At 40.5% G+C, this 12369-nt stretch overlaps 1 long non-coding RNA gene across 1 annotated transcript; it reads right to left on the bottom strand.

The window, feature by feature from the left end:
- Positions 9689-12074, bottom strand: LOC110270442. Its single transcript, XR_002359971.1, has 2 exons — positions 11584-12074; positions 9689-11442 (listed from the first exon to the last, which is right to left on the bottom strand). It is a non-coding gene; the product is annotated as an uncharacterized LOC110270442 (long non-coding RNA).

The raw sequence follows: 12369 nt of genomic DNA, 5'->3' as shown, positions 1-12369 counted from the left end.
GGAAGCCAAGAAATGAGCAAACTACCCAAAATCCATCTGAGGACAGTAAGAGCCTGGAGAGAAATAATTCTGGCGCTAAAACGCCAGAGATTGGGTGGAAGACTGGCGCTGAAAGCCCAAACCATGCTCAGGACTGGCGTTCAACGCCAGAAACAAGCAAGGAACTGGCGTTGAACGCCCAAAGAAAGCACAGTTTTGGCGTTCAGACGCCAGGAGCAGATGAGGAGTTGGCGTCTAACGTCACTCCAGCTTCCAACCCTGGTACTCAAATGCAGTGAGGGATCAGACACACACAAGTGCTGATGACAACCCCTCCAAAAAGGCTTCTTCAACCACTTCTGTAGAAAATAAACCTGCAGCAACCAAGGTTGAGGAATATAAAGCCAAGATACCTTATCCTCAAAAACTCCGCCAAGAGGAGCAGGATAAGCAATTTGCTCGCTTTGCAGATTATCTCAGGACTCTTGAAATAAAGATTCCGTTTGCAGAGGCACTTGAGCAAATACCTTCTTATACCAAGTTCATGAAAGAAATCTTAAGTCATAAGAAGGATTGGAGAGAAACTGAAAGAGTTCTCCTCACTGAAGAATGCAGTGCAGTCATTCTGAAAAGCTTTCCTGAAAAGCTTAAAGATCCCGGAAGCTTTCTGATACCATGCATATTAGAGGGTAACTGCACCAAGACAGCCTTATGTGATCTTGGGGCAAGCATCAACCTAATACCTGCATCCACCATCAGAAAGCTTGGTTTAACTGAAGAAGTTAAACCAACCCGGATATGTCTCCAACTTGCTGATGGCTCCCTTAAATACCCATCAGGCGTGATTGAGGACATGATTGTCAGGGTTGGGCCATTCGCCTTTCCCACTGACTTTGTTGTGCTGGAAATGGAGGAGCACAAGAGTGCTACTCTCATTCTAGGAAGACCTTTCCTAGCAACTGGACGAACTCAGATTGACGTCCAACAGGGGGAAATAACCCTGAGAGTCAATGAGGATGAGTTTAAGTTGAATGCTGTCAATGCCATGCAGCATCCAGACACACCAAAAGACTGCATGAAAGTTGATCTTATTGACTCTCTGGTGGAGGAGATCAACATGGCTGAGAGTCTCGAATCAGAGTTGAAAAACATTTTCAAAGATGTCCCGCCTGATCTAGAGGATTCAGAGGAATTGAAAGAGCCTCTGAAATTCCCTTAGGGAGAGGAAAAACCTCCTAAACCCGAGCTCAAACCATTACCACCATCCCTGAAATATATATTTCTAGGAGAAGGTGATACTTTTCTAGTGATCATAAGCTCTGCTTTAAATCCACAGGAAGAGGAAGCACTAATCCAAGTGCTAAGGACACACAAGACAGCTCTTGGGTGGTCCATAAGTGACCTTAGGGGCATAAGCCTAGCTAGATGCATGCACAAAATCCTATTGGAGGATGATGCTAAGCCAGTGGTTCAACCACAGAGGCGGCTAAATCCAGCCATGAAGGAAGTGGTCCAGAAAGAGGTCACTAAATTACTGGAGGCTGGAATTATTTATCCTATTTGTGATAGCCCCTGGGTGAGTCCTGTTCAAGTTGTCCCTAAAAAGGGAGGCATGACAGTGGTTCATAATGAAAAAAATGAACTGGTTCCTACAAGAACAGTTACAGGGTGGCGCATGTGTATTGATTACAGAAGGCTCAATACAGCCACCAGAAAGGATCATTTTCCTTTACCATTCATAGACCAAATGCTAGAAAGGCTAGCAGGTCATAATTATTACTGCTTTTTTGATGGTTATTCAGGCTATAACCAAATTGCAGTAGATCCCCAGGATCAAGAGAAAACAGCATTCACATGTCCATCTGGAGTATTTGCTTACAGAAGGATGCCTTTTGAGCTGTGTAATGCACCTGCAACCTTTCAGAGATGCATGCTCTCTATTTTCTCTGATATGGTGGAAAAATTTATGGAAGTCTTCATGGATGACTTCTCAGTATATGGAGACTCATTCAGCTCCTGTCTTGATCACTTGACACTGGTTTTGAAAAGATGCCAAGAGACCAACCTGGTTTTAAACTGGGAAAAAAGTCACTTTATGGTGACTGAAGGGATTGTCCTTGGGCATAAAATTTCAAACAAGGGAATAGAGGTGGATCAAGCTAAAATAGAGGTAATTGAAAAATTACCACCACCTCCCAATGTTAAGGCAATCAGAAGCTTCCTGGGGCATGCAGGATTCTATAGGAGGTTCATAAAGGATTTTTCAAAAATTGCAAAACCTCTAAGCAACCTGCTAGCTACTGACATGCCATTTTTGTTTGACACAGAGTGCCTGCGAGCATTTGAAACTCTGAAAGCTAAGCTGGTCACAGCACCAGTTATCTCTGCACCAGACTGGACATTACCATTCGAATTAATGTGTGATGCCAGTGATCACGCCATTGGTGCAGTACTGGGGCAGAGGCATGACAAACTTCTGCATGTCATTTATTACGCTAGCCGTGTTTTAAATGATGCCCAGAAAAATTACACAACCACAGAAAAGGAATTGCTTGCAGTGGTCTATGCCATTGACAAGTATAGATCATACTTAGTAGGATCAAAAGTGATTGTGTACACTGACCATGCTGCTCTTAAATATCTACTTACAAAGCAGGATTCAAAACCCAGGCTTATAAGATGGGTATTGCTTCTGCAAGAGTTTGATATAGAAATAAGAGACAGAAAAGGGACAGAAAACCAAGTGGCTGATCATCTGTCCCGAATAGAGTCAGTAGAAGGAGCGCCCTCTCCCTCTATTAAGATCTCTAAAACCTTTCCGGATGAGCATTTGTTCGCCATTTAGGAAACACCATGGTTTGTAGACATTCCAAACTATAAAGCTGCAAGGTTCATACCCAAGGCGTACAGCAGGCAACAAAAGAAAAAGTTAATTTCTGGTGCAAAGTACTACTTGTGGGATGAACCCTATCTCTTTAAGAGATGTGCAGACGGAATAATCCATAGGTGTATGCCTAGAGAAGAAGCACAGAGCATCTTATGGCATTGCCATGGGTCACAATATGGAGGTCATTTCGGAGGTGAGCGAACAGCCACCAAGGTCCTCCAATGTAGTTTCTACTGGCCTACACTCTACAGAGATTTCCGAGAGTTTGTACGTAATTGTGACAGTTGCCAGAAAGCTGGTAATTTGCCTCATAGTTATGCCATGCCTCAACAAGGAATCTTGGAGATTGAGTTATTTGATGTATGGGGAATTGATTTCATGGGGCCTTTCCCACCATTATACTCAAACACTTATATTCTGGTGGCAGTTGACTATGTATCAAAATGGGTAGAGGCCATTGCCACACCCACCAATGATACTAAAACAGTACTGAAGTTCCTCCAGAAACATATATTCAGCAGATTTGGTGTCCCTAGGGTACTAATCAGTGATGGGGGCACTCACTTCTACAACAAACAGCTTTACTCCTCCATGGTCCGATATGGGATTCGCCACAAGGTGGCGACTCCATATCATCCACAGACAAATGGGCAAGCTGAAGTTTCTAACAGAGAACTAAAAAGAATCCTGGAACGAACTGTAAGTACCCGTAGAAAGGATTGGGCACGAAGCTTGGATGATGCTCTCTGGGCTTACAGAACAGCATTCAAGACTCCTATAGGGACCTCTCTGTACCAATTTGTGTATGGTAAGGCTTGTCACCTGCCCGTGGAACTGGAACATAAGGCCTACTGGGCAACCAGATTCCTAAACTTTGATGCCAAACTAGCTGGAGAAAAGAGATTGCTCCAGCTGAATGAGCTAGAGGAATTCAGATTCACTGCTTTCGAAAATGCCAAGCTTTATAAAGAGAAATAAAAAAGATGGCATGACAGAAAGCTATCCTCTAGAATCTTTGAACCAGGACAAAAGGTTCTGTTGTTTAACTCTAGGCTTAGGCTATTTCCCGGGAAACTGAAGTCCCGGTGGAGGGGACCATATGTGATTACAAGTGTATCACCATATGGTTATGTGGAGCTTCAAGACATTGACTCTGATAGGAAGTTCATTGTTAATGGACAGAGAATCAAGCATTATCTTGAAGGTAATGTTGAGCAAGAATGCTCAAGGCTGAGGCTAGATTAAAAAGCTCAGCAAGGTCCAGCTAAAGACAATAAAGAAGCGCTTGCTGGGAGACAACCCAGCCATTGGCATCACTTCCTCTAGCATTTTGCCCTATTCTTGATTTTATTTGTTTATATAAAGTTCATTGATACTACGGTAAAGAGTCAATTGCATAAGTTTACAGGGTTACAGAAGGATTCAGCACACAAAACAGAGAAAAAGAGCTCACTGGCAAGAAAATGCCAGTAAGGATAGCTACCTGGGCGTTAAACGCCAGATTTACAGCGTCCTGGGCGTTCAGAAAAACGCCTAGTGACAAAGGAGTTCCTGGCGTTCAACGCCAGAAAGAAGCAGCAGCTGGGCATTGAACGCCCAGGAGAAGCAGCAATTGGGCGTTAAACACCCAAAACATGCAGCGTTTGGGCGTTTAACGCCAGGATGGTGGGGAGGAGGTAAATTCGTTTTTACTTCATATTTTTCATTTTAATTTTAATTTTCATGTTCCAATTCATGATTTCTTGCATAAACATGTTACAAACCCTGATTTCTAAGAACCCTAATTTCTAAAAACCCTACTTTAAAAATATCAAATGTATCTTAATCCATAAACACAAATTCTTTTTCAATCCAATCCCACTCTTTTTCAAATTTTCCAAAACAAATCTATCTCTTTTCCTTCTAATATCTTTTCAACTCATCAATATCTTTTTCAAATCTCCACATTGTCTTTTTCAAAATCCAAATTTGTCTTTTTCAAATATCTTTCATATCTTTTCAATTTTAAATCACATCTTTTCATATCATATTTTTTTTAAAAATCATATCTTCTATCTTATCTTTTTAATATTTTCAAAAATCCCACCCCCTCCCTTTTTAAATCCACATTCACCCCCCCTCTCATCCACCATTCGACACAAGCTCTCCTTCTACCCATCTCCTTTCTTTTTTTTTGCTTGGGGACAAGCAAACCTCTAAGTTTGGTGTGTTTATCCGTGATCATTAAACCATACCCACTAAGATCATGGCTCCTAAAGGAAAACAACCCACTTCAAGAGGCAAGAAAGAGAGTATTCCAAAACCACTTTGGAATCAAGGGAGGTTATTAACCAAAGAACATTCAGACCATTACTACAAAATAATGGGTCTAAGATCAGTGATCCCAGAAGTCAAGTTCGATCTGAAAGAAGATGAATATCCGGAGATCCAAGAGCAAATTCGAAACTGGAACTAGGAAGTCCTAGCTAATCCTGAAACGAAAGTGGGAAGGAATATGGTTCAGGCATTCTACGCTAATCTGTGGCAAACAGACAGGCAGAGAATATCTGGAACTACCCTCTATGACTATCGAACTTTGGTCAGAGGAAAGATTATTCATATTCACCCTGACAAAATCAGGGAGATCTTTAAGCTACCTCAGCTGAAAGATGATCCAGACTCCTTCAATAGGAGAATGATGAGAACAAACAAGGGCCTGGATAAGATTCTAGAGGATATATGCATCCCTGGAGCCAGGTGGACCACCAGCAGCAAGGGTGTCCCAAATCAACTCAAGAGAGAAGATCTCAAACCAGTCGCCAGAGGTTGGCTGGACTTCATTGGGCGTTCTATATTGCCCACAAGCAACCGTTCTGAAGTCACTGTTAAAAGAGCAGTGATGATCCATTGCATTATGTTGGGAAAAGAAGTAGAAGTTCATCAACTGATCCCATCTGAATTCTACATACTTGCTAACAAGAACTCCAAGGATGCCAGGTTGGCTTACCCAAGCTTAATCTCCATGCTCTGCAAAGATGCTGGAGTAAAGATGGGAATAACAGAGTATATCTCAGTGGAGCAACCAATCACTAAAATCACAATGGAAAAACAACAAATGCAGGATGACCCCACCAAGAGGAGGGCGCAAGAATTCCTCCCAGAAGTCCCTCAATTTGAATATTGGGAACAGCTTGAAGCATCTGTTACCAAGTTGCAAGAATCTATGGACCAAATAAAGGAAGAACAGCAAAATCAAAACAGTATGCTCTGCAAACTGCTCAGGGAACAAGAAGAGCAAGGGTGTGACTTAAAGGAACTGAAGCATCAGAAGTTATCTCTTGAGGGACCAAGCACTCCACAGACTAGAGGAACATCCACATCCCAAACTCAAGGTTGTTGAGCCCTAATCTTAGCCTTAACTCTGTGATAATTGTTCTTATTTGAATTCTATCTTAGTAGTTATAGTACTAATTAGTAGTTATTTTATCTCCAATTAAGCTATAATTTATTCTTCTCATCATCATTAAACATGAATAAAATAGAAGATTTTCTTTAGGATAAGGAGGCAATATTTTTCGAGTTTTAATACAAGAAATTCTGATTAATTACATGTGGTGGCAATGCTTTCTGCCTTCTGAATGAATGCTTGAATAGTGCATATGTCTTTGGAATTTGATGTTCTTGAATGTTAAATATGTTGGCTCTTGAAAGAATGATAAACATGAGACATTTTATTGGTAATCTGAAAAATCATAAAAATGATTCTTGAAGCAAGAAAAAGCAGTGAATACAAAGCTTGCAAAAAAAAAAGAGCAAGCAGAAAAAGCCAATAACCCTTAAAACCAAAAGGTAAGGGTAATAAAAAGGATCCAAGGCTTTGAGCATCAGTGGATAGGAGGGCCTAAGGTAATCAAATCCTGGTCTAAGCGGCTAAACCAAGCTGTCCCTAACCATGTGCTTGTGGCATGAAGGTGTCAAGTGAAAACTTGAGACTGAGCGGTTAAAGTCAAGGTCCAAAGCAAAAAGAAGAGTGTGCTTAAGAACCCTGGACACCTCTAATTGAGGACTTTAGCAAAGCTGAGTCACAATCTGAAAAGGTTCACCCATGTCTATGGCATTTATGTATCCGGTGGTAATACTAGAAAACAAAGTGCTTAGGGCCACGGCCAAGACTCATAAAAGTAGCTGTGTTCAAGAATCAACATACTGAACTAGGAGAATCAATAACACTATCTGAATTCTAAGTTCCTATAGATGCCAATCATTCTGAGCTTCAATGGATAAAGTGAGATGCCAAAACTGTTCGGAAGCAAAAAGCTACTAGTCCCGCTCATTTAATTAGAATCTGAGCTTCACTCAAAAACTCTGAGATATTATTGCTTCTTGACTCATTTGTATTCTATTTTATTTGTCTAGTTGCTTGGGGACAAGCAACAGTTCAAGTTTGGTGTTGTGATGAGCAGATATTTTATACGCTTTTTGGGGTTAATTTCATATAGTTTTTAGTATGTTTTAGTTAGTTTTTAGTTTATTTTCATTAGTTTCTAGGCAAAATTCATATTTCTGGGCTTTACTATGAGTCTGTGTGTTTTTCTATAATTTCAGGTATTTTCTGGCTGAAATTGAGGGAGCTGAGCAAAAATCTTATTCAGGCTGAAAAAGGACTGCTGATGCTGTTGGATCCTAACCTCTCTGCACTCAGAATGGAATTTCTGGAGCTATAAGAGTCCAATTGACGCGCTTCCAATTGTGTTGGAAAGTAGACATCCAGGGCTTTCTAGCAATATATAATAGTCCATACTTTGCTCAAGGATAGATGATGTAAACTAGCGTTCAACGCCAGTTCCATGTTGTAGTCTGGCGTCCAGCGCCAAAAACAGGTTATAAGTTGGAGTTCAACGACAGAAACAGGTTACAACCCGGCGTTGAACGCCCAAAACATCCCAAGCATGTGAGAAGCTTTAGTCTCAGCCCTAGCACACACCATGTGGGCCCCAGAAGTAGATTTCTGCACTATCTATCATAGTTTACTCATTTGCTGTAAACCTAGGTTACTAATTTAGTATTTAAACAACTTTTAGAGATTTATTTTGTATCTTATGACATTTTTAGATCTGAACTTTGTAATCTCTGACGGCATGAGTCTCTAATCTCCATTGTTGGGGGTGAGGAGCTCTGCTGTGTTTTGATGAATTAATGCAACTATTTCTGTTTTCCATTCAAACATGCGTGTTCCTATCTTAGATATTCATTTGCGCTTAATTATAGAGAAGGTGATGATCCGTGACACTCATCACCTTCCTCAATCCATGAACGTGTGTCTGACAACCACCTCCATTCTACATCAGATTGAATGAATATCTCTTAGATTCCTTAATCAGAATCTCCGTGGTATAAGCTAGAATCCATTGGCAGCATCCTTGAGAATCTGGAAAGTCTAAACCTTGTCTGTGATATTCCGAGTAGGATTCTGGGACTGGATGACTGTGACGAGCTTCAAACTCGCGAGTACTGGGCGTAGTGACAAACGAAAAAGGATAGTAAATCCTATTCCAGTATGATCGAGAACCTACAGATGATTAGCCGTGCGGTGACAGCGCACCTGGACCATTTTCACTGAGAGGAAGGATGGTAGCCATTGACAACGATAATCCACCAACACACAGCTTGCCATAGGAGGGACGTGCTTGCGTGAAGAAGAAGATAGGGATAAAGCAGGGATTCAAAAGACAAAGCATCTCCAAAACTCCAACATATTCTCATTTACTGTATAACAAGTAACCTTTAATTCATGCTCTCTTGTTTATTTGCAAGTCAATTGATAACCACAAAGTAATATCCTGACTAAGAGTTGCAAGATAACAATAGCTTGCTTCAAACCAACAATCTCCGGGGGATCGACCCTTACTCACGTAAGGTATTACTTGGACGACCCAGTGCACTTGCTGGTTAGTTGTGCAAAATTACATAGTGTGAAGTAATTTTCGTGCACCATACTGGCTTGTTTGTCTATGATGGGAAATTTGCATTTTGTAATAAGAGGAGCCCTGTTGTCATTATCTTCTTTATACAACTCTTTGTAAAAATTAATAGCTAACTCCATCAATTCTTTAATGTTCTCACGCCTGCTGCCATCTTGTCTTCTCAACTTAATAATACAATTTTTCCTTCTCCTAATGAGTGTTTTTGTGTGGTAGTATCTCGTATTTCTATCTCCTTCTATAATCCATTGTTGTCGAGATTTTTGCAACCAAAGAATTTTTTCACGGTCCAAAATAGTCTCCAATTCTCGTTTCATCTCTTTCTCTAATCCTCGAAGAAACGAGTTATTGCCATAGGATGCTGCTTTTTGAATTCCTTGGAGCCGATTGAGAATTCTTCTTTTCTTCTTTGTTACATGTCCAAACACCTCCATGTTTCAAGTTTTTAGGTTGCTTTTAAGTTATTCCAATGCTCTCGGAATAGATAAGTCCTTTCTCCAAGAGTGTTGCATGAAGTTTGTAAATTCTCGATGGATTAGCCACAATGCTTCAAAATGAAATGGCTTCTCTCCCTTATCAAATCTCCCTAGATCTAAATCTGCTAGCAGGAGGTGGTGGTCAGAGTTCACCCTTGGGAGCACATTAACTGTTGCATCTGGGAAGGCCATTCTCCATTCTGAGTTAGCTAAGGCACGATCAAGCCTTTTGAAGACCCTTTCTCTATCTTCTCTAATTCCACCAATCCAAGTAAACTTAGAACCAATAAAACCCAAATCGATCAAGCAACACTCTTCTACCCAGCCTCTAAAATGATTACAAGCTGTAACATCAATGGGAGCTCCTCCCTTTTTTTCTATATCTCCCATGATGTCATTGAAATCTCCAATCAACATCCACTCCTTTCTCATATCTCTGGCTATTTCATCCAAGACCTCCCACAAAATCCTCCTTTGATGGGGGGTGAGGATTTGCATATACTGCCGTTAAAAACCATTCTTTATTCTTCAAATCGTTCACCTCTAAGTGAATAAATTACTGTTGGGAAATATTAACTCTCAGCCTAATATCATCGTTGTTCCATAAAACCTATATTCTGCCCACAAACCTATTGCCTTTTCTAGAATATTGTTTCTGAAGCCCATCACTTTAATTACTCTACTTGCAGTATCTCCACTACACTTTGTTTCAACTAAAATAGTAATATCTGGCCTATGTTGGTTAACAATCTCTTTGAGTGTATGAATTGTAGAATTATTCACACACCCTCTAATATTCCATGACAAAATCTTCATATTATTAGCAAGAGAAAGACGAAACAAGAAAATCCAAGATAAAACAACCACGCCATAGAGTACCTGGTTTCATACGGGGTAGAACCCCCTTATTGGTACTGCATCTCATCCCCTAAATCAGTATGGCTGTCCTTGATCAAGGCTCCATTGTTGCCATTTTCCTGCTCAAATTTTTTCATGGCTTCTATAACAACCTCTAAATCTATTGATTCAAATCCTTGGGATGTTAGATCTGGGGGTTTATCCAAATTCATTCCGTCCAGGGTTGATTCCACCACTTCTGACGATTGTGGTGAGGTATCACTCTCCATTTCAGTCCAATTTTCTTTGAAGTGGTGAGGTTGGGATTCAAGTTGTGAGTTCTAGTTCTGGGTGTTACTGTCGATGGGGTGGGTGTGGTGTACAAGAGTTATGGGCTGGTTATTATTGCATTTTTGGGTTGAGATATGGGCTGTTGTTGTTGGATGGTTATCATATTTTTGTTTTCTTCTTGGGTTTTTTGGGCGACGGACCCAAAATGGCTAGGTCTTGGTTTATTTCGCAAGTTGTTTTTATTTGTGGGCTTATTCGGGTTTTGTGTTTTATAGGTAGGGTTCTGTGTTTGTTTTTCTTTTGAGTCATTCTTTTCTCCCCTTTTTCATCATTTTTTTCCCCCTTGAGGCCTGGTAGTTTCTGTTTGTCCTTCATTAATTTTGTCTTTTTCCTTAATATGTATGAAACCTTCATTGCCTTCATCCATTTGCAGTGCAGCAAACCTGGAGGGAGGTGCTATTGTCTCCACGATCCTCTGCTCTTTGCCTTTTGCTGGCACTCCATTACTTGTACCTTCTCTTGCGTTGTTGTTCTTTTTGCCACGTGTTGTACGTTGCACAAGCATCTAGAGGCCATAGGGATCTTGTGTTTCCACTATTACCCCTTTACCTTTCTCTTTCTCAGACGTGCTATTGTCATCGTTAATGGTATTTTTCTCTGTTTTGATCTCTTCTGCTCTTAGATTCTCCACCATACTTCCTTAGTTTGTCATAGTTTTCTTCACTTTCGGGCAGTTTTTTTTTTCATGCCCCACTCTGCCACAAGCAAAGCACACTTGGTGCAGCCCTTCAAATTCTACAATGTGAGACAGCCCATTGATAAGGTATTTGGAAATAAGTGGTTTTTGCAGATCAACTTCAGTGCAAATCTTTGCGAATTTACCTGGAAATTTGAGATGTGTTGGTGTTAACTTTAAGGGTTTTCCCAACAATATTGCCAATTTTCTCTAGTATCATGCGGTTGTAATATTCGATTGCAAGGCCTGGTAGGCAAATCCAGGCTACAATGGTCTCTATATGAGTATTATAAGGATTGAAATCAAGTTTCCATAGCTGGATGGCTAGATAATGGTCCAATACCTTCCATGGTCCTTCCATTAATACAAAATCAAGATCCTCGAAATTGTAAAAATGAACTAGGAAGAAATCATTACCTATATCTATTACATCAATGCTTCCCATTTTATCCCACATCACCTCTAATCTCTTTTTTAGCACAAGCAGAGAAATCTTCCTGCCTAACAACTTGACTATCAAGGAGTCCCACCAGTCTTTCCTTAGATCGGCTTTGACCTCATCTGTGATTACCAAGTTGAAAAGCCCTTCAGCGGTTTTCTCCGACTTCCTGCACCTCTTCTTCCTGGTCCTCGTCGCTCCTCTTTTTCTTTTCCATAGTGATCTCCACAGGTCGATTTACATTCTCCTTAGATTTTCCTGACTTTATTGCTTGGGCAAACGACCATTCCTTGAGGGTCCCCCTGTTTCGGGTGCTCTCCCACTTCTATTGGCCTCTTCGATAACTACTTCTGTAGTATTTTTCTGTGCAGTTTCGCCTTCTTTCATCCATTCCTCTATCCTTGGGACTAGAGCTTCCTCTCCTATAAATTACTGTTATCCAAAAGACTTTCTGACTTTTTTGCTATTTGGGTGCAGTAGTTTTGTAACACCCTACCACACAGAGCTTTACACCTAGGATGTAAAGCAGAGGTGGCAAGGTGCTACGACCTCTAAAAATAAAAATTTAAATATATAATATAGTGAAAAGATGTTTATAACTAGGAGCCTTTGAAGAAAAGGATAAAACAAAACCGTTAAATCAAAAAGCGTAACGCTCACGAAGCGATAAAGCAGACAGCGCAAGATAGAACAAGCTAAGGAGTTAATATATCAAGAGTTCCAAAATACATATAACAAAACTCAAGACTCGGCTCGTAAAGATA

This window comes from Arachis ipaensis, chromosome B01 (assembly GCF_000816755.2).
Source record: "Arachis ipaensis cultivar K30076 chromosome B01, Araip1.1, whole genome shotgun sequence".
Classification (NCBI taxonomy): domain Eukaryota; kingdom Viridiplantae; phylum Streptophyta; class Magnoliopsida; order Fabales; family Fabaceae; genus Arachis; species Arachis ipaensis.
Note: the sequence above shows the minus strand (reverse complement) of the source record. Positions and strands in the feature narration are given on the sequence as shown.